We start from the raw sequence: 21930 nt of genomic DNA on the forward strand, positions 1-21930 counted from the left end.
CGGCGACCCAAGAATCCTTTCGACTTGGAGGCGGACCTGGCATCAATTCTGACTGATGAAGATGACTTTGCTGCTTTGGCCAAGTGCAATTGGGTACTAGGCGACTTGCAAATCGAAGTCGGCCAGAGCTCACATCAGGATGATCCCGAGGCACCAGCAAAGTAAATTTTATTGAGTTTGGCCTGAGAGCCATGTAATAGGTCCCTTTTCCATAAGTCAGTACTGTTTTTGATGATACCTCTTGCAAGAATCTTTATATCGCCCTTAAGGCGACTTGAAATATTTGACCCGACTTTTTATAAGAGTCTTTTATAGCGCTTAATTCACCATGGATGAAACAACTCTTATCACCCTCCTGTCTTAAGCCTTGAGAATAGCATATGTGAAAACAAACAAACTATAGATATTTTCAACAAGCATCAGAAAGAAAAGGCTTAAAACCTTTAGGATTATGCCACAATGAATAATAGCAATAGTAATTTCGTCGGCTCATACGGTTGCGACAGGGGGAGGCGAGTCAGAAAGCTCGTGCACCCACCCTAAATGCAGGTTTCGTCGGCTCATAAGGTCGCGACAGGGGGAGGCGAGTCAGAAAGCTCGTGCACCCACCCTAAATGCAGGTTTCGTCGGCTCATAAGGTCGCGACAGGGGGAGGCGAGTCAGAAAGCTCGTGCACCCACCCTAAATGCAGGCTTCGTCGGCTCATAAGGTCGCAACAGGGGGAGGCGAGTCAGAAAGCTCGTGCACCCACCCTAAATACAGGTTTCATCGGCTCATAAGGTCGCGACAGGGGGAGGCGAGTCAGAAAGCTCGTGCACCCACCCTAAATGCAGGCTTCGTCGGCTCATAAGGTCGCGACAGGGGGAGGCGAGTCAGAAAGCTCGTGCACCCACCCTAAATGCAGGTTTCCTCGGCTCATAAGGTCGCGACAGGGGGAGGCGAGTCAGAAAGCTCATGCACCCACCCTAAATGCAGGTTTCGTCGGCTCATAAGGTCGCGACAGGGGGAGGCGAGTCAGAAAGCTCGTGCACCCACCCTAAATGCAGGTTTCGTCGGCTCATAAGGTCGCGACAGGGGGAGGCGAGTCAGAAAGCTCGTGCACCCACCCTAAATGCAGGTTTCGTCGGCTCATAAGGTCGCGACAGGGGGAGGCGAGTCAGAAAGCTCGTGCACCCACCCTAAATGCAGGTTTCGTCGGCTCATAAGGTCGCGACAGGGGGAGGCGAGTCAGAAAGCTCGTGCACCCACCCTAAATGCAGATTCTGTCGACTCATATGGTCGCAACAGGATGACACAATTTGCTTTTTAATACAGAAGCCCCCAAGTCAGGGAATATTTTATTACTTCATAATGAAACTGAAAAACTTACAAAGTGTAAAGCTTAAGAGCATAAGTGTAGTAAGGCCGCAAATGGGCAATATTCCAGGGGCGAGTTGACTCAGCCTCTATGGTCGGTCGATTAGGCCGAAGATCCACCAAATAGTAAGAGCCATTGCGGAGGTTCTTGCTGACGACGAACGGCCCTTCCCAAGGGGGTGACAACTTGTGCATGCCTGCTCGATCTTGTATTAGACGAAGCACTAAGTCGTCTTCCTGAAAGGTCCGACTCTTAACCCGGCGACTATGATAACATCGCAGATCTTGCTGGTAGATAGCCGAACGGGCCGCAGCCAGGTCACGCGCCTCCTCCAAGGCATCCAAAGAATCTTGACGCGCCAGCTCATTATCTTGCTCCACATATGCGGCGACTCTAATGGAGTCATGCCTTATGTCCGTAGGAAGAACAGCCTCTGCTACATAGACCAAAAAGAAAGGGGTGAATCCCGTGGACCGGTTCGGGGTAGTGCGAATACTCCACAGTACCGAAGGTAACTCTTCAACCCAACACCCTGGAGTCCTTTCCAGGGGAACCATGAGTCGAGGCTTGATCCCTCGCAAGACCTCGTGATTCGCCCGTTCTGCTTGCCCGTTAGATTGCGGGTGAGCAACCGCAGAAATATCAAGTCGGATATGTTCTCGACGACAAAAATCCTGCATCGCCCCTTGGGACAAGTTAGTACCATTATCAGTAATAATGTTGTGCTGATATCCAAACCGGAAAATCAGCTTCTTCAAAAATTTGACCGTGTCTCCGCATCGCAAGCTCCAACAGGTTCGGCCTCAACCCACTTGGTGAATTTATCAACCGCTACCAATAGGTGGGTCTTCTTGTTGGAGGACATTTTAAAGGGACCAACCATGTCCAGCCCCCAGACTGCGAAAGGCCAAGTAATGGGAATAATTCTCAATTCTTGAGCCGGCACGTGAGCCTGCCTCCCATAACGTTGGCACCCTTCGCACTGACGAACTATGTCTTCTGCATCTGCGTGAGCCGTCAGCCAAAAGAAACCATGACGAAAAGCCTTTGATACCAAAGAACGTGACCCGGCGTGATGTCCACAGTCTCCGGAATGAATGTCATTTAGGATCACGCATCCTTCTTAGGGGGAGACACATCGCTGAAAAACCCCATAAGCGCTCCGTTTATACAACTCGCCATTAATGATGACCATGGATTTGCTGCGCCGAACGATCTGGCGAGCCAAAACTTCGTCGGTGGGTAACTTGCCGCGAGTGAGATAAGCCAGATAAGGGAGAACCCAATCCGGAATGACATGGAGAGCTGCCACGAGCTGAGATTCGGGATCTGGTATCGCCAATTCCTCCTTTGAGGGTAAGACCACGGATGGCTTATGCAAGATATCCAGAAAAACATTAGGGGGAACCGGTTTTCTCTGCGAGCCGAGTCGCGAGAGGGCGTCAGCTGCCTCGTTGAGTCGCCGGTCAATATGGTCCACCTGATAGCCATGAAAATAACCCGCTACGTCAGACACAACTCGTCTGTAAGCCGCCATCATGGGATCCCGAGGGTCCCAGGTACCCGAAACTTGTTGCGCCACCAAATCAGAATCGCCAAAACACCTGACTCGTGTTAGGTTCATCTCTTTCGCGAGTCGTAAGCCATGAAGCAAAGCTTCATATTCCGCCGCATTATTAGTGTAGGGAAACATGAGTCGGAGAACGTAACAGAACTTATCTCCTTGAGGGGATACTAACACCACACCAGCCCCCGAGCCTTCCAGCTGCCTAGATCCATCAAAGTAAATAGTCCAGTAGGTAAGGTCAGGCCGGTCTTCCGGAACCTGTAGCTCGGTCCAGTCATTAACGAAATCAACTAGTGCCTGGGATTTGATAGTTGTACGGGGAGTATACTGTATGTGATGAGACCCAAGCTCTATCGCCCATTTGGCGATTCGCCCTGTTGACTCCCGATTCTGGATAATGTCACCAAGGGGAGCAGAACTTAACACTGTGATCGGGTGCTCCTGGAAGTAATGCTTAAGTTCTCGACTCACCATAAACACCCCATAGACCAGTTTTTGCCAATGCGGGTATTGCTGTTTGGAAAGAGTTAACACCTCGCTGATAAAATATACTGGGCGTTGCACTGGGTATTCCTTCCCTTCTTCCTTTCTTTCAACGACCACAGCCACACTTACTGCCTTGGAATTCGCCGCGATATACAGAAGCATAGGCTCCTTTTTAGTCGGGGCTGCCAGGACCGGCGGGTTAACCAATTGGCGTTTTAGGGCCTCAAGCGCCTGGTCTGCCTCATTTGTCCACACGAATCGATCAGACTTCCTTAATAATTGATAAAGAGGAATCGCCTTTTCCCCTAGGCGACTCACAAAACGACTTAAAGCCGCAATGCGACCTGCCAGCCGTTGAACTTGATTAACATTCGCCGGCTTTCCGAGAGAGGTAACTGCTTCGATCTTGTCTGGGTTAGCCTCGATGCCGCGCTCCGATACCAAGAAACCCAGCAATTTTCCTGCAGGTACACCAAAAACGCACTTGGTAGGATTTAACTTCATCTGATATACCCGTAAATTATCAAAAGTCTCCTTAAGGTCTTCAAGTAGTGTCTCCCCCTGGTGGGTCTTGATCACAATATCGTCGACATAGGCATGGACGTTGTGACCAATTTGGTTATGAAGACAATTCTGGATACAGCGTTGATAAGTCGCCCCCGCGCTTTTGAGTCCAAAAGGCATGGACACATAGCAAAAGGCCCCGAAGGGGGTTATGAAGGCCGTCTTCTCCTGATCTTCCACGGCCATCTTGATCTGGTGATATCCTGAATAGGCGTCCAGAAAACACAATCGTTCGCATCCCGCCACCGAGTCAATGATTTGATCGATGCGGAGAAGAGCTAAAGGATCTTTGGGACAAGCCCTGTTGAGGTCTGTATAGTCAATGCACATACGGAAAGTGCCATTCTTCTTGAGTACCAACACCAGGTTAGCCAGCCATTTGGGGTGAAAAACTTCCACGATGAAACCGGCGGCTAAAAGGCGGGCGACTTCTTCTCCAATCGCCTTGCGTCGTTCCTCGTTGAATCTGCGAAGGTACTGCTGGATAGGTTTGCATTTTGGGTCAATGTTAAGATGGTGCTCAGCGAATTCTCTCGGTACACCAGGCATGTCAGAAGGTTTCCATGCGAAGATGTCCCGATTCTCACGGATGAATTCGATGAGCGCGCTTTCCTATTTGGGGTCCAGACCCGTCCCAATGGTGAACTGCTTGGATGAATCGCCAGGCACGAAATCGATTGTCTTAGTGTCATACGTCGGTTTGAACTTGAGGGGCGACTCAGAATCTGTAGTCGGCTTCTTGAGTGGTGACATGTCAGCCGGGTCAACGTTGGCCCGATGGTGCTTGAGCTCTTCCGCCGTACAGGCGACTTCCGCATAAGCCGCGTCCCCTTCTTCACATTCCTTTGCGATCCTTCTATCTCCATCAACCGTGATGGGTCCTTTAGGACCAGGCATTTTGAGCTTGAGGTAGACATAGCACGGGCGGGCCATGAAGCGGGCGTAAGCCGGTCGCCCGAACAGCGCATGGTATGGGCTTTTCAGCTTGACCACCTCGAAGATTAGAGACTCCGACCTGTAATTCTGCGCAGTTCCAAACGCTACTGAGAGCCTGACCTGGCCTATGGGATAAGCCGACTTGCCCGGGACAATTCCGTGGAAAACCGTGGTCGAAGGCATCAAGTCTTTCTCCAATAGATTCATCCTCTGGAAGGTGTCGAAGTATAGGATATTGATGCTGCTGCCACCATCCATTAATACCTTTGATAGGGTGTAACCCCCCACTTGGGGAGCCACGACTAATGCCAGGTCGCCCGGGTTATCTATTCTTGGCGGGTTATCCTCCCTGCTCCATGTTATGGTCTGCTCGGACCAGTCGAGATATCTGGGAATCGCTGGCTCAGTTACACTGTACGCCCGGTGACTTACCTTTTTATCACGCCTGCAAGCATTAGTGGTGAAAACATGGTACGGACCAGTGGAGATATCTGGGAATCGCTGGCTCAGTTACACTGTACTGTTTGGGATTGATGCGGAAGCCTCCATTGTCATCCTGGTCCTGTGGAGCCCCCTGTGGGGGCGGCTGTTGGAAAACTCCCGGCGGGTTGTACCGCCGCTGGTGGTGCATCGGGTACTGGTCGTCGCCTGGTTGCGGGCCTCCCTGAGCCCCCTGTTCGGGAAAGCCGCCGAAGGGGTTCTGCCTTTGGTTGGATGTGGCGAGTTGGTCCTGGCGCCGGTTTGGATCTTCGTTTTGGCTCTTCTTGATTGCCTCCGCCCAAAATTCTCGCATCACGAAACAGTTTTCCCAAGAATGACTCGCCGGGCCGTCAGCCGTGGCGTGGTGCGGGCAAGGGCCCTTGACTAACTCTTCATAGTTACGCGGCCTTTTCCCATTGAAGCCTCGGTTCTTCTTTTTGCCATCATTAGCATTGGTGTTGGCGACCAAGTCCGAGGGCTCGTCCTGCGGTCTACGCTTGCCATTGGTCCCCTGATTGTGACGGTTGCGCCCCTGGAAACGGGTATGGTTTTTGGACGACTCGCCCTTTTTGGGCGAGTTAGCCTTGCCATCCTCGCCGGGATCCTTAGTATCATCGGCCTCGGCATACCTAGTGAGGGTGTCCATTAGTTCTCCCATGTCTTGGACCTTCCGTTTGAGTCGCCCCAACTTCTGTACTAAGGGCTCGTAATGACAATTGTGCTCGAGGATGAGCACAGCTTGAGCCGCCGGAGGACCATCTGACGAATGAATAATTTCTGCCACCCGCCGTGACCAATGGTGGGCCGATTCGTCCGGGCGCTAAACACAGTGTTGTAGATCGACAATCGTCATTGGACGTTTGCAGGTTCCCCGGAAGTTTTTGATGACACGCTCTTTTAACTCAGCCCAGGACTGGATGGAATTGGGAGGCAAATTTTTCAACCAGGTTCGTGCCGACCCCTCGAGCATCATGGTGAAGTATCGGGCGCAAACCGCCTCGTTTACGTCGAGCATGTCCATGGCAATCTCGTAGCCCTCGATCCATGACGTTGGTTCGAGGTCTGGTGTATAATTAGGCACTTTCCTTGGTCCCTTAAAGTCTTTGGGCATCCTTTCATTCCGAAGGGCCGGGGATAAGCATGGTACCCCAACTCGCCCTCCGCCCCCTACGAGGGGGGCCGTGGCGTCTTGGATATTCGGGAGATCTCGGCCCGGCGGGTTCCGCTCGGGCGGGTTGTCCTGCGGGAAGTGTCGCCGCCCACTGTTTACGGCAGGCTGGTCCTCCGGCCTGTTCCTGGTATAGCTTGCCTGAGGGGTGGAGTGCAACCTCTCGAGGCTATGCGAGAACTGGGCGTTTTGAACCACCGCTGTTTTCAACATCTCGATGGCGTTCCTCGCTTCAATCTCAGCTGGGGTGTTGCCGTGAATCGGAAGGGACTCTAGGTGGCGAGTTGCGGCAAGCACGTTATCCACCGGGTTGGAGAAGTGGCCTTGAGGGGTCCGGAAACGAGGAATTTGACCCTCAATCGGCTGAACCGGCAGGTTAGGTGGGCGGCCCGGTCCTCCTGCCGGGGCGGCTCCCATCCCGGGGGTTCGGGGAGTGTCGAACGGACGGGTCGGGTTGAGGTCATGGGGCAGGCGACCCTGGTGACTCCGCTGATGGACGGCGTCGGACGCGCGCTGCTGTCTTTCGAGCCGCCAGTTGTCAGTGTTTAATCGCATCCTTTCGGCCGTGATTTGGGCTTGTCGAGTCTCGATCCTGGCGGACTCCATCTCAGCATCCTGGTGGGCCTTTGCCACCGCCTCTCTGAGCTTTGCTAACTCTACGTTTATCTCCTCTTGGTTCTCTGGCGTGAGGGGAGTCGCCATTAGTCTCGTGATTTCCGCCGCTAAATCCACCAGGACTGCGGATGCACTTCTGGATGTCCCGCCGGTCCCATCGCCTCCGGTAGGGTTTTGTGCGGGTTGAGTTGCCCCAGCCATGTAGATGGCGATCTGGCGGCGGGTTCGATCAAGGATTCCCGGATCCATGGCCAGCAACAAGCCTCCGAGACCATCCCCATGGAGAGACCGGATGGAATCTGAATCGTCCCAAATCCTCAAAATCCTCATCTTCAAAGCCCTCATCACACAAGAAGACTAGTTTCAGAAAGGCTCGGGCACTTATTGGCAAGGAAATGGATTCCGAGGCAGAATCAGAGGAATGTGATGAAGAGGAGGGTTCTGATGAAGACTCAGAATCCGGACAGGCCAGTCTTGCACTTGCAACTACTTTCGTCAGCAAGTCAATCTTCAACCTTCAAGAAGATGAGAATTCCATCCACACTGATGACTATGCTGATGACTTCGCTCCAACCTATTGCTTCATGGCAAAAGTTTCAAAGGTACCAAATGATGCTTACTCCTCTAATTCAAGTGATTGTGAGCCTGACGATTATAAAAAACCCAGTTACAGTAAGCATGCTATCATTGCCACTAAACAACAAACTACCCTGGAAAAGCTTCAGAAACTGCTAGATAAAAGTGATGATCTGTTGAATGATGAAATGAATCTTACCCAAATCCTTACTGAAGATGTGAAAAGTCTTCAGTCTAGATTTGATAATCTTCAAGATCGTTATGATACACTCCTCGCTGATCATGAGAAACTTTCCTATGAATTTCTTCAAAGGAAGCTTGATCTAGAGAAGCTGAGGATTTCTCATGATGATCTTCGTATGGAAAATGATTCATTACTAGCTCAACAGATCAACGCTGCACAAGCTGAATTCATTCCTCCATTTCTTAAATGCATTGAATGCGAAACTGCTAATTCTTCACCAGAATCATCAAATGCTTCTATTGCTACAAATTCTTCAACTGCTCCTTTAGTGTCAAATTCCTCACTTGAGGAAAACACAAATGTCACTGATGAAAATGCAGGGATGAAGGAATTGTATGTGACAGGCATATACAAAAGCCTCAAAGGACATCAAATCCTTTGTGATGTGCTCAAAAAACATATCTTGAACAGGAATCCGAGGAAAGAAGGAATTGCCTTTGAGAGGAAATTGAATGCTGATGGATCTTATTGGAAACCTGAGCAGTATCCCAAAACCTCATGGGTTGCTGCTACTGGGCCTCCATTTGATCCATCCAATCTAACTGGCTTTTCATGTGAATTATCATATTCCTCAGATGAGTCATTTGACTCCAACTATAAACTGTTCAAAAATCAAGCTGGTGAAGTATTTGCTCGATATGTTGAAACTAACTGCAGGAATGGCCCTCCCCTGAGGAAAATCTGGGTTCCCAAAAGTTGTCTTGAAAATCTTCAGGTGAATGTCCTCATGACACCACCAATGAAGAATCTGAACCCCAGATCAAATCCCTCAGGAGGACCAAAGTCTTCAAGAGGATCAAAATCCGCAACTGGTCAAAACTATGCTCGTACCCGTGCTAATGCTTCTAACATGCAGGGAAACTACAAGGAATATGAATATGAGCGTTACTCTTCAAATCATTATGTTCATAAATCCTCAAACCAGTTCTCTGCATATTCATATGAGTACTTTAACCCCCCCCCCCCACTGCTAAGAGAAGTGCATTAGCTTCAATGCCTCCTTTCTCATATGGTGCTCGCAGGATGATGAATGCTTTACCACCCCTTCAGATGTGGGTGGTGAAGAAATTGAACTAATCACTTCTGAAGGTCAGGTCTCCGGATGAAAATCATCATCTGAAGAAGTTGCTAGAGACCTGAGGAAATACTTGATAGGACGCAAGCTAATATTGATGAAATATAAATATTTCACACGTCCTTATAATTCTGTTATGATGAAATTCCTATCTGATGAAATTGATATCATATTCTTCAAGTTTGAAGCATATGAGATGGTAAGCTGTACTAATTCATCTGCAGGATGACAAATCCAAGAGTACTGAGTGGGTTCAAGATAGTGGCTGCACACATCACATGACTGGTGATAAAAGCCTGCTGATGAATATGCCACTAATTCCATCACCTCTGAAGCAAATTACATATGCTTACAAAGGTAAAAGCAAGGTATTGGGACTTGGCAAAGTGGCTATTTCCAAGGATAGGCATATGGACAAAGTGATGCTTGTTGAATCCCTTGGATTTAACCTCATGTCAGTCTCGATGCTTTGTGATCTTGATATGATTGTTATCTTTGGTAGATATAGATGTGTTGTGATCATGGAATCTGACAAATCCAAAGTCTTCGAAGGTGTAAGAAGAGGGGATTTGTACATTGTTGATTTCTCTATAGGTCCTCAACCAGCCACTTGCTTACTAGAAAAACCTCAGAAGGATGGTTGTGGCACCGAAAATTAAGTCATGCAGGCATGAGGAATTTGCACACGCTCGCACAGAAGAAGCATGTCATCGGCATCAAATCAGTCAAACTCCTCAAGGACCATCTCTTCGGTGCATGTGAATCTGGGAAAATGACCAGATCCAAGCATCCCTCGAAGACTATCATGACCACTACTCGTCCCTTCGAATTGCTTCATATGGATCTATTTGGACCTACTCACTGTGCCACACTAACAAATGCAGCATCTTTATATGGCTTCGTCATAGTTGATGATTATTCCAGATATACAAGGGTGCATATCATCTTACATAAAACTGAAGTGCAGGAAATCTTCAAACGATTTTCTTCAAGGGCCTCGACGAACTTTGGTATCAAGATCAAACATGTCAGGAGTGATAATGGAACAGAGTTCAAAAACACTGGTCTTGATGATTATCTTGATGAACTTGGTATTACTCACGAATTATCTGCTCCTTATGCTCCTCAACAGAACGGTGTCGTCGAAAGGAAGAACAGGACACTGGTTGAGATGGCAAGAACCATGCTTGAAGAATATCAGACTCCTCGTCGCTTTTGGCCTGAAGCAATCAACATTGCATGCCATATCATCAACAGGGTATATCTTCACAAATTCCACAAGAAAACCTCATATGAACTCCTCACTGATAAGAAACCCAATGTAAGTTATTTCAAAGTCTTCGGTTTAAAATGTTGGATTAGAGATCCTCACCATAGCACAAAATTTGCACCTAAGGCACATGAGGGTTTTATGCTCGGTTATGGAAAGGACTCGCACACCTACACAGTCTTCAACAACTATCACAACAAAGTTGTTAAGACTGTAGATGTGCGGTTCGATGAAACTAATGGCTCGCAAAGAGAGCAATTGCCTTGTGATCCAGATAAGTTGTCTCCTGACGAAGCAATAAAGCTCAAACCTACTGAAGACATTGTTCCTACTAAGGAAATTGATAAAGAAACCATCCCCATCACTGATGAAAATCAAGAAAGTGCTCCTGAGGAAATTGCTCCAGAACCGCTTCCTGAGCCCAGACGAAATCCTCAACCAGCTCATCCGAGGATTGCAAATGAAGTAGAACTTGACAAAATCCTCAATGACATCAACGCGCCAGGTCCTCTCACTCGCTCAAAAGCTTCACACTTAGTTAACTTTTGCGGGCATTTCTCCTTTGTATCTATCATAGAACCCTCAAAAGTTGTTGAGGCTTTCCTGCAACCGGAGTGGATCCAAGCTATGCAAGACGCTTCAATTCAAGCTGAATGATGTATGGGAGCTCGTCAAACGACCAGATCCTTGCAAGCATAACATCATCGGAACCAAGTGGATTTTCCAAAACAAGCAAGATGAGGATGGTCAAGTGGTGAGGAATAAGGCACGACTTGTAGCCCAAGGCTACACCGAGGTTGAAGGAATAGATTTCGATGAAAATTTTGCACCTGTTGCTAGACTTGAAGCTATCCGAATACTACTTGCTTATGCTAATCATCATAACATCATATTATATCAAATGGATGTGAAAAGTGCATTGCTCAATGGTAAGCTTGAGGAAGAAGTATATGTTGCTCAGCCCCCAGGTTTTGAGGATCCAAAGAATCCAGACAAAGTCTTCAGACTCAAAAAGGCGCTCTATGGTCTCAAGCAAGCCCCTCGGGCATGGTATGATACATTGAAGGAATTACTCATAAAGAAAGGCTTCAAACCTGGTTCACTCGATCCAACTCTTTTCACTAAATCCTATGATAATGAGCTATTTGTGTGCTAGATATATGCCAATGATATTATATTTGGCTGTACTGACAGACGATACAGTGATGAATTTGCTTACATCATGAGTGAAGAATATCAGATGTCTATGATGGGGGAGCTGAAATTCTTCTTAGGTCTTGAAATTCGTCAACAACGCAATGGAATCTTCATATCACAGGAGAAATACCTCAAGGATGTTCTGAGGAAATTCGACATGCATGAATGCAAAGGTGCCAAGACTCCAATGCCTACCAACGGCCACCTCGGCACTGACGAAAATGGTAAAGAATTCGATCAGTAGGTATATCACTCTACGATTGGCTCTTTATTGTATCTATGTGCATCTAGGCCAGATATAATGCTTAGTGTTTGCATGTGTGCACGTTTTCAAGCAAAACCGAAGGAATCACACCATAAGGCTATGAAGCATATTCTTCGATACTTAGCTCACACACCAACACTAGGATTATGGTACCCCAAGGGCTCAAATCTTCATCTAGTAGGGTATTCTGATTCTGACTATGCTGGTGACCGTGTGGATCGCAAGTCAACATCTGGCACATGCCATTTTCTCAGAAGATCACTAGTTTGCTGGTCCTCAAAGAAGCAGAACTACGTATCACTCTCCACTGTCGAAGCTGAGTAGATTGATGCTGGTTCATGCTGTGCTCAATTGTTGTGGATGAAGCAAACCCTCAAGGACTACGACATCAACATGAAGAATGTGCCTCTCTACTGTGACAATAAGAGTGCAATCAAGATTGCATACAATCCAGTACAGCACTCGAAGACCAAGCACATCCAGATTCGTTATCATTTTCTTCGGGACCATGTCCTCAAGGGCAATATCCTCATCGACCGCATGAAGACTGATGATCAACTGGCAGATATCTTCACTAAGCCCTTGGATGAGAAAAGGTTTTGCAAGTTGCGGTAGATATCTTAGAATCTTCAAATGTTTTGTAAAAACATGCACACATCCTAACACTTATGAAAAATTGATGACTTAGATGTGCAACACACGATGAATCGATTTTCTTCAACTAATGAAGAATACCACTCTGAGTGTGAAGAAATCAACAAAGAAATTGATTCTCAGGGCCCTACGACAATTGTACGCGGCGTTTGTAATCAACATTCTTATATGGTGGGTCACGCCACCGCCCAACATGAAATTCCTCAAGTTGATTTTCTTCAAAGTTCCATTTCCTCATAATTTGATTTTCTTCAAAACAGTTGTTCTTCATTGTGACGATTTATCACAAAGTCCTCAAGTTAGTCAAATCTTCAAAAACACTTGATGATTTTCGTTTACCTAGATAGACTGTGATTTCAAGTCCTCAATACCATTCACTTATAGCTATTTCTTCAAGTTGATATTTCATCTCAGTGAATGTGATTGGATGCTACTTTCCCTCTATGCTATTCTCATCCAGTCTATTCACTTCTTCATATGCGTTCTACTTGAAACTTTGTTCAAAATCCTCACTGCGTCCTTGTCAGCTGATGATTTTGTAACAAAATCCTCAAATCTTCAAAAATATTTTTTTAATGAACAGTAACTGAACCCCACTTTCCTCGTTCGGATAACCACAATCTCCACCGCTTTGCCCGTAAGCTACACGTGTCCTGCGGAGACGTAGAGGCAGGGGTTGTTTGGTCCGATTTCTTCGCGCCAACAGTAACTGCCTGGCTATAAATATGTCCCCATCCCCCTCGGTAAAACACTTCTTCGCTCCATCGCTCTCCTGCTACAGCAAAAGCCCCGAACCCTAGCGCCACCGCTGGAAGTCTCGTCGCCGGTGAAGAAGAGCTTCACTGCCTCGACCTTTTCGTCGCCGAAACCACGCCGGAGTCGGACCATCCTCGTTCGCCGCCGCCGGAGTCGGACCATCCTCGTCCGTCGCCACCGTAGACGTCCTCTACAGCCGGGTTAGGGCGCATTGGACACGCACCGAGAGAGCTTCTCCCTGCTACTCTTCTCTGTTCTTCGTGCACCCCATCTAGAGTAAATAAAAACCCTATTTTTTACACCAAGTTTGATCTACTATCTTACCTCTGTGATGTGAAATATGTTTTTCCTCAAGAATCCATCTGTTCCTTTTCCTCACACACTGCCTATCATCACACTATTGATGAACTTCACTAACTATCCAAGATTTTCACGAGATTCCTCAGTTGTGCTAATTTTCGGATCTGTACAACTCTGGAACCCAAGAACGGTATGCTTAGGCAAATTCCTCAACCACTGGTTAAATTCCTCAACTGTCAAAAAATTTCAAGTTCTTCAAATCTGAGAAAGCATATGACCTCTCCAAATTCCTCGCAACTATACTCTGTTCACAGGTACACACATGTCAGATGCTGAATCTCTCGGTTCTCATCAAATTAACTCATTTGCAGCATTTCTTGACGAAAATCTTCAAGTCTCATCAGAGTCCTCAAGAGTTCAATCTCATCAGCAAAATCCTCAGCTGAAGAAAATGGAGGATGACAGGAAGCAAAAGGGAGGCAAGAAACTTGAGCAGAACACAGCCTTAGACATCCCTAAGGATATATACCTGGATTACTGCACCCCTGATGAAAATGAAACGATGCCCAAGCGAAAAATTCGGCTTCAAAAGATAGAACGCCGATGGGCTAAGGATTGGAAGGAGTATAGATTCGTCACTCCCAAATATGCGAAGCAATTTGCTCTGAAGCCTCCTAGCAAACGGGTTCCACTTGAGGATTATCAAGAAGCACATCCCTCAAGCCTCAAGACCCTTGATGACTATCCTGATGAAAAGGAAAAGCACTTGGCAAAGCTCAAGAAACAGGTAGATGTTGTTGTGAGGAAATTCAATGAATCATCTGCTGCTGCTTCAACTGCCGCTACTTCCTCTGCTGCTGTGACTTCTGGCTTGGCAATTCCTCAACAAAAGTCAGTGCCATCAAAACCAAAGGCTTCAAAGCCTCAAGAGAAATCAGCTCCAGCATCAGCTTCAAAACCATCTGCGCCAAAACCCTCAGCTCCAAAATCCTCAGCACCACCACAGGCTTCAAAACCTGAACAGAAGCCTATAGTGAAGCCACTACCAGCTACCTCCAGCTCCTCACTCCCAGCTGCAACCAGCTCGGAGACAAAGTCTTCATCAACTCCTCTGAAGACTAAGGTGAGTGCTGGGAGAGGAACAAGACCCAGCCCAAGCAAAATCATCACAGTCCCTTCTGCATCAGAGGGTAGTGATGAATATGATGATGAAACTTTGCAAGCAATGATCAGAAACAAGCACGAGAGGGTAGCCCAAGTTTCTGGCAGCTCCATTTCTCTGGCAATGGACCCAAAAGTCCTCCTAGACTACATAAATATATGGTATGAGGACCGCAACACTCCACTTGATGATTTGAAACTTCCCCTGGCATCAGCCACATGGTGGCCACATTCATCAACGAGGCCAAGTGGAAGGAGCAGCAAGCTAAATAGGCCAAGGTGGCTAAGCTCAAGAAGGAGAAATTCCTCAAACAGAATCTCCTCAATCTGACGCCTGATGATCTTGTATCAACACAGGCAGAGTTGAAGACTTTGACTGATAAGTACTCCAAGCTTTCTGACCGTCAAAGTCTCAAAAGCAATTTCATCAAACTTGCTACTGACTCTGTTAATGACCACAACAAGAAAGTTGCCCCTCCAGTACCAACTCCTCAGCCTCTGATTGAAGAACCAGCTGATGAAACTCCTCAAGCTGAGGAAACCCCTCAAGAAAGACGTGTGGATGAACCGGCAATTGAGGAAATCACGACTGACAATCCAGCTGATGAATCCGCTACAGCTGGTGAGACAGATCCTGCTCGAGCTGCTGCTTCAAAGCCAGCTGATGACTCTGCTCCAGCTGGTTCCTCAAAGCCAGCTGATGAATCTGCTGAGAAAACACCTTCACCAAAAGCTTCAAAGGTGAAGAAGATGACTCCGTCTGCATCAGACGTGAAGAAGACAAGGGCTGATGAAAAGGAAGCCAAGAAGAGAAAGGCTTCTGCAGCAGAAGAACACACTGAGGCCAAGCGCCTCAAAGCTCTTGAAGAAAATGCTCCACTGGACCCTGTGCCTCTTAACATCGCTCCATCTTATGAAATGGTCACCTTTGAAGACCAGGAGAAAGGGCCAGATGAGGAAATGAAGGATGTTGCATCTGAGGAACATACTGATGAAGAAATTCGCATTGACGACAGTGCTCAGCCCTCCATTCCTCATGTAGAAACTGCACAAGGATCAGCTACATCAGCTGATGAATCTGGCTCTGTAACCAAGCAAGCTGAGGAAGAACAAAGTGAAAATCCTCAAGCTAATGAAATTCAGAGCCCTGAGCAAAATCCTCAACCTGAGGATCAGGCTGACGCAACTCCTTCTGAGCAAGATCCTCAAACTGAGGCTCAGGGTGAACCCATTCCTCCTCGGGAGCAAAACCTTCAACGGGATGCTTCAGTTGACGACATTCCTCAGCCTGAGGCTCAGCCAGATCACATTCCTCAGCCTGAAGATCAGCCAGATCCCATTCCTCAGCCTGAAGCAAAACAAGAGCATGCTCCTCAGCCTGAAGCTCAAGCTGATGAAATTCCTCACCCTGAGGACCATGCTGAGGAAAATGCACCAGATCAAGACAATGCTTTCGTTGTGCTCAACCCAGAGTCTGCAATTGTTGTATCCCCTCAAGTCCCACAGCAAAATCTTCAGCCAATGCAGCGTCAGCCATTCTCCAAGCGACCAAAGTTTCAAAAGGAGAACTTCTTTGAAGAACGCATGTACTTCATCGGAGAAAATCCCTATGACAAACCTCAAATCAGGCATCTCAAGTTTTGGACGAGGACACAGCTCAATTACTATGCCTCTATGCTGTGTGGAAGAAACAAGATTTTCCAGCACAGGCATATTCCTCATGTTGAGCTTGAAGCAATACCATGCCTAGCTCCAGTCCTCAACGTCCTTCATGAAGCTGGACTTCTCCCAATGTGCTCTGATATCTGTGGTTGGAACAGTGAGCTTATTCTTCAATTTTATGCCACTCTTCACATATCTGGGGTCCAGCAGATATCAACAGTTGGGTGTTTGACTGGATGACGCAAACAACACACCACAAGGCTCCTGCCATTGAGCTTCTGCATGAACTGCCAGTATCAATTCCTTCAGAACAAGCCGTGAAGCTTTATGATGAACGTGAGCTGCCAAACGGGATGATGGAAGTCCTCATGAAGCCTTTGGCTAAAGGGAAACCACCGAGAAAAACCTTCCTCATCCACGAGCTCAAATATGAACCAAGGATTGTTTACAGAATCCTCTGCAGCGTCCTTGCGCCAATCAAGGGACACGATGATGAAGAAGATGTTGTAGGTCTCATGAAGAATATCCTCTTCAACATCATTCATGGTATTCCTATCAACATCCATGATTTCTTCTTGAGGACTTTGGCCGACAATGCAATATGTCCTTTTGACCACAAGATATATGCTCCATGGATCATGAGATTTATCAGGAAAAGGAGAGGCATCAACTTTCACGCTGATTGCAACAACCATGTTGGTTACATGCCTCCTATCAGGGTCAACAAGAAGACTTTCGAGCCTGTTGAAGGAAAAGGCACGTCTTTCATTGATGAAGGCAGTAGGCCAGTTGATGACCAGTTCAGAGAGCCTGAGCCATATTCTTCATGGGATGATACTAAGACTCATCCTCCAAGCCCTGTTGCTCCTCGCGTGCTGAATACCAGAGAACTTCTCCTCAGTCTTCACCGGAACGTGGATCAAAATCACAAGTGGGTCAAACGCCAGTTCGGCACCATTGTGAAAACCCTCACTGAAACGCAGAATTTTGTGAAGCTTAACCATCACTATCTTCATGAGGTTTTTGATCGCACCTGGGCTACACTTGCTCATCTGAAGACTCCGGCAGAACTTGAAGAATTGGAGTTTGAGTGAGACTTTGACTGGTCGTGGCCACCAAAGAAGAAGTTCAGGCCAATTCTAGTTCCATACCTTAAAGACGGTTCTTTTTCTTCATTCCGCACTACCGAATCTGATGAAGAACAACAAGACACTGCCACCGGTCCAAGGAAGAAGAGTGCTCCAAAGAATCCTAACGCATCTTCATCAACCGCCAAGGAGTGAAATCTTCACGGGCATTAGTCCTCAGTTTGTCCCTTTTTGTCACTTGATGACAAAGGGGGAGAAACTTGAGAGTTAGTCTTCAAGCGGGATATTTTGGGGGCTTATGAACTATATTTAAGTTACAAACTCTTGGCTCTTCTGGAGTGTTTATGTAATGAGTTGTAACTTAAGCCCGATGGTACTCTGACTCTTTTGAACGTTTTTCTTCACATGCTTATTCCTCAAAAAAATTAATGCACGCATGTTGGAATTTGTCAGATACCATTTGTCATCATGCATCTTCAATTTCTTCATACTATATGTTGTATGTATGCATGATTTACAAGACTCAGGGGGAGATCTCCATGATATAAATCATCAATGTGCATTTGTTGTGAAAAGCAAAATCCTCAAGATATGCACATCTTCAGGGGGAGTCTCTCTGAATCTTGATTTCAAATTCCTCAAATGAGTATTTACACTTCATATTTTTATCCCTGTTGAAGACTTAACCTAATTGTCATCAACCACCAAAAAGGGGGAGATTGTAAGTGCATCTAGTGCCCCTTAGTGATTTTGGTGGTTTGAAGACTTATAGGTTAAGTATCTAATGTGTTCATGAGTGTGCACAGGATCTATAAGTCACTGAGGAGTTTGAAATATTTGATGAATATCGACCCCTAAAATGTATATCTTCGGTTGAAGAAATTGGTCTGAAGCTGAAGAATTGAATCGCGAAGAATCTACGATGAAATTGATATTCCTCATGAAGATATTCATATTGAGGAATTCGGTGTGTCCTGAAGAAAATCATTCTTAAGACTTTGAAGCATGAAGATTTACTCTTTCTGTTTTGTTTTCTTCACACTTGAGTAATAGGAACACCGTACTGTTAAAGGGGGTCGAAGTTACACTTTGGAATGAATTTCCTCATGATGCTCAACCCAATCCTAATCCTACCAAAAGCCTCAAGTGAGGAATATGAGTGACATGAGGACTCTCACAGTTGAGGGTTCCGATCATTTCGATAGGCACGCCACATCATTGGTCTTATCCACACCAACGGTCATGTTATTTAAGGGCATTAGTGTCAAATCATGTCGGGATGCTCCCAGGCTATAAATAGCCGCCCCCCACAACCATTAGCTGGTTGGCTGCTCTGTTAGAAACTAACACTTGTCATAAGAGTAACCCAATTCCTCAGAGTCTTCGAGAGTAATTCACCAGTGAGGAAATACCCCAAAACACCAAACCACAAACCTAGAACCAAGTGAAGAAGTTGTTCCTGTGTGGGACTGAAGAATTTTACCTTTGAGGACTGTGCATCCTCCACACGGTTAGGCGTCATGGTCTAGAGTAATCCAGCAGTCAATTGTTGATCGCCGGGTGACCAAGTTTGTGAGGGTTAGGAAGTCTGCCCTGAAGACTTACCACCAGTGTTGGGCGAGGACTGTGTGTTCTTAGCCCAAGGAGAATACGGTAGGGACTGTGTGTCCCGGGACTGTGTGTCTTTTGGTTTCAATACCAAGCCGCTCCAAACCAAATGTACAACTGTCACAGCAGTTGGAACTGGGTCATCAACTACAGTCTTCGCTGTGAAACGGGTTCTAATTCCTCAACTCTTTATATTCCTCGGATTATGTGTTGATCATTTTCATTGTCACTGTTTGAAAAATTTGCTGAAGACTTTCTCTGAAAATCCTCAACCCCAAATTCTTCACGCAAGTTAATCCTCATATGTTTCTGCGTGCCTGCTTACCGTGCAATCTCTTTTCACATTCCTCATACTGAAAGACTGTTGTAGTGAAACTTTGCACTCCTAATCCTTTACTGTTTCCGCTGTAAGTTAATCATCAGTGAGGAATTTCCTCAAAAGGAATTTCCTCAGTGATGAAATTCTAAAAATCTCCTATTCACCCCCCCCCCCTAGTCGATATAACGCACTTCCAAGGTGCTTACACCATCACAATCAAAATAAGGGCAGGCATGAGGGGTTAGCCCTCATGCACAAGTGCAAGGTGCACTCATGCCCACACACACACATGCATGACCACATACACACATGCATATCCACACACAAATGCAAACACTCACAAACTACCACATGACACTCACTCACATATACATAGGTGTTCAAAAGAACACCCCATGGTTTACTAAGGCCACCATGCACACACTTACTCATGTGTGTGTGACAACCACACACATACACTACCACAACACACACAAGTGCATGCACAAGCACTTGCACACACACACACCATATATATGTGTTGTGAACACTTGCACAAATATGTGGGGGTAACCCACACCCATACATTCATGCACACACTAGTGCATATACTCTCATGCACACATTCACACAAACACCCACCTACACATGCATCATCTAAACACACACCATGCATATCCACACATATACACACACCTACAAGTGCACAACACAAGAAACCACAAGCTAAAATAAAAGGGGGGGGTAAAACCTACTGGCTTTTGTTATAAGCACAATAACTTGCTGCCCAAGCCAAGCCAAGTGGAACAACAAAACAACACAGCAAACAATAGAGGGGGTGTACAAGGATTCAAACCCAAGACCCCCTCTGGTCCAACAGCACACCACACCACTGGGCTAGCCACATCTACTACGACAGGGAAGGGAAAGCAAGTAGGTTGACCTGCTCCTATCGAGCTACTGAACCGCAAAAACAGAGAAACAAAAAGGGGCGCCTCTGGGACTCGAACCCACGACCAAGAGCGCCAGTAAAAGTGCCCCTACCACTATGCTACACGATCGAACTTAATACAGAGGGGGCGTTGCTCTTTTGAGCATCCCCCTCTGAACCTACTACATATCGACGGCTGCCGGAACAGGGGATGGTCACCAGCGATGCTACGGCCAAAATTGGCAAGGGGGATCTAGCATGGAGGAAGAGGGATCCACCAGGGACCCATTCCCATGCCAACCGCAGCAGGAGAAGGCCAGCTACAGCGGCACACCAGAGCGCTGCATCACGGCGGCACGGCGACGCTACGCAAATGGGGGCTCTACGCGCGAGGGAAGAGGGAGAAGGAGGAGAAGCTGCTCACCCTGAAGTGCTTGGGGAAGGCCTGCTATGACGTAAAGGAAGAAGAGGAAGCAGAGACGCGTCTCGACGGCGTTCTGCTCCGGCCCGACGGAGTCGCCGTGGAGGGAGCGCCAGAGAGGGGGATCCACCCTTCTAGCGATGGGAACGGAATGGCGGGAGGTGCCCCATGCTCGTGGACGCCTCGAACGCCGCGGGGAGAGGCTGCCGGCGACGTGAGGGACGCGGATTCGACGGCGACGACTTCTCTGAACCTCTGAACCTACTAGCCTGACCTGACGAGGGAGAGGGAGAGAGATGGGAACAGAGGTGGTGGCGGCTAGGAGGAACCCTAGACGGTCCAGACGTCGAGGGGGATTATATAGAGAAGATGGGACGGCCTCGACGTTCGTGAGGGGGACGGCGCGCGTGCTCTCCTCTCGGGACTGACGGAAAGCAGAGAGAGGAAGGAGACATCGTCAGGAAGAAGAGGGACGGGGGAGATGGGCCTGCTCGCTAGGAAAGGAGAGGAACTGGGCCTGCGGGAGGGAGGAGGCCCTCTGCTGGCGCCAGATAAAAAGAAAGGAAAACCCAAAGGGTTTTCTATTTAAAACAAATATGCTGCAAGAATAAAAACCCCTAGGAAAATCTAGGTCTCTAAAAATAAAAATAAAATGGCCCTGGTCATAAGGGAATTATGACCCAATTAAATAAAATACCAAGATGATTTTTGAAGCAATGAAATATTTACAAAACAGAATTAATATAATCTGTTTTGTGAATAGAACCCCATTTAAGGAAAGTTTAAAAATACCCTAGTCACATCTCCACATCCACAAGAGAAGGCACTAAATAATCTACATTTTAAAATCAGTTTTAGAGCAAGTAAAACTTGAGCTCAAGAAAATAAAGAAGAAGGGGTTTTCCTTTGAAGACTAGTTTTGAAAACCAACATAGTAGAAACCCAAGCTTTGCACACCACATGCACTCATACACAACACACATTGATCAACAACACAACAACACAAGAAAAAGCATGAATGCTATGAATGGTATGATGCAAAGAAGAAGACATGAAATGCCCACATGAAATGACAACTCTCATAGCATGACCACATGGATCCAAACATGAAGGTTTCCAAATATGGCAAGGTTACACTTGGGGCATTACATGCATTAAGGACATAAGCCTTTTGCGCAGCAATGAGGACAATCCTTAGTTTTACAGACTCAGTCCGCAAAGTTGCTACTATCATCTTTCAACTAAATTTTC

Source organism: Hordeum vulgare, chromosome 3H (assembly GCF_904849725.1).
Source record: "Hordeum vulgare subsp. vulgare chromosome 3H, MorexV3_pseudomolecules_assembly, whole genome shotgun sequence".
NCBI lineage: Eukaryota > Viridiplantae > Streptophyta > Magnoliopsida > Poales > Poaceae > Hordeum > Hordeum vulgare.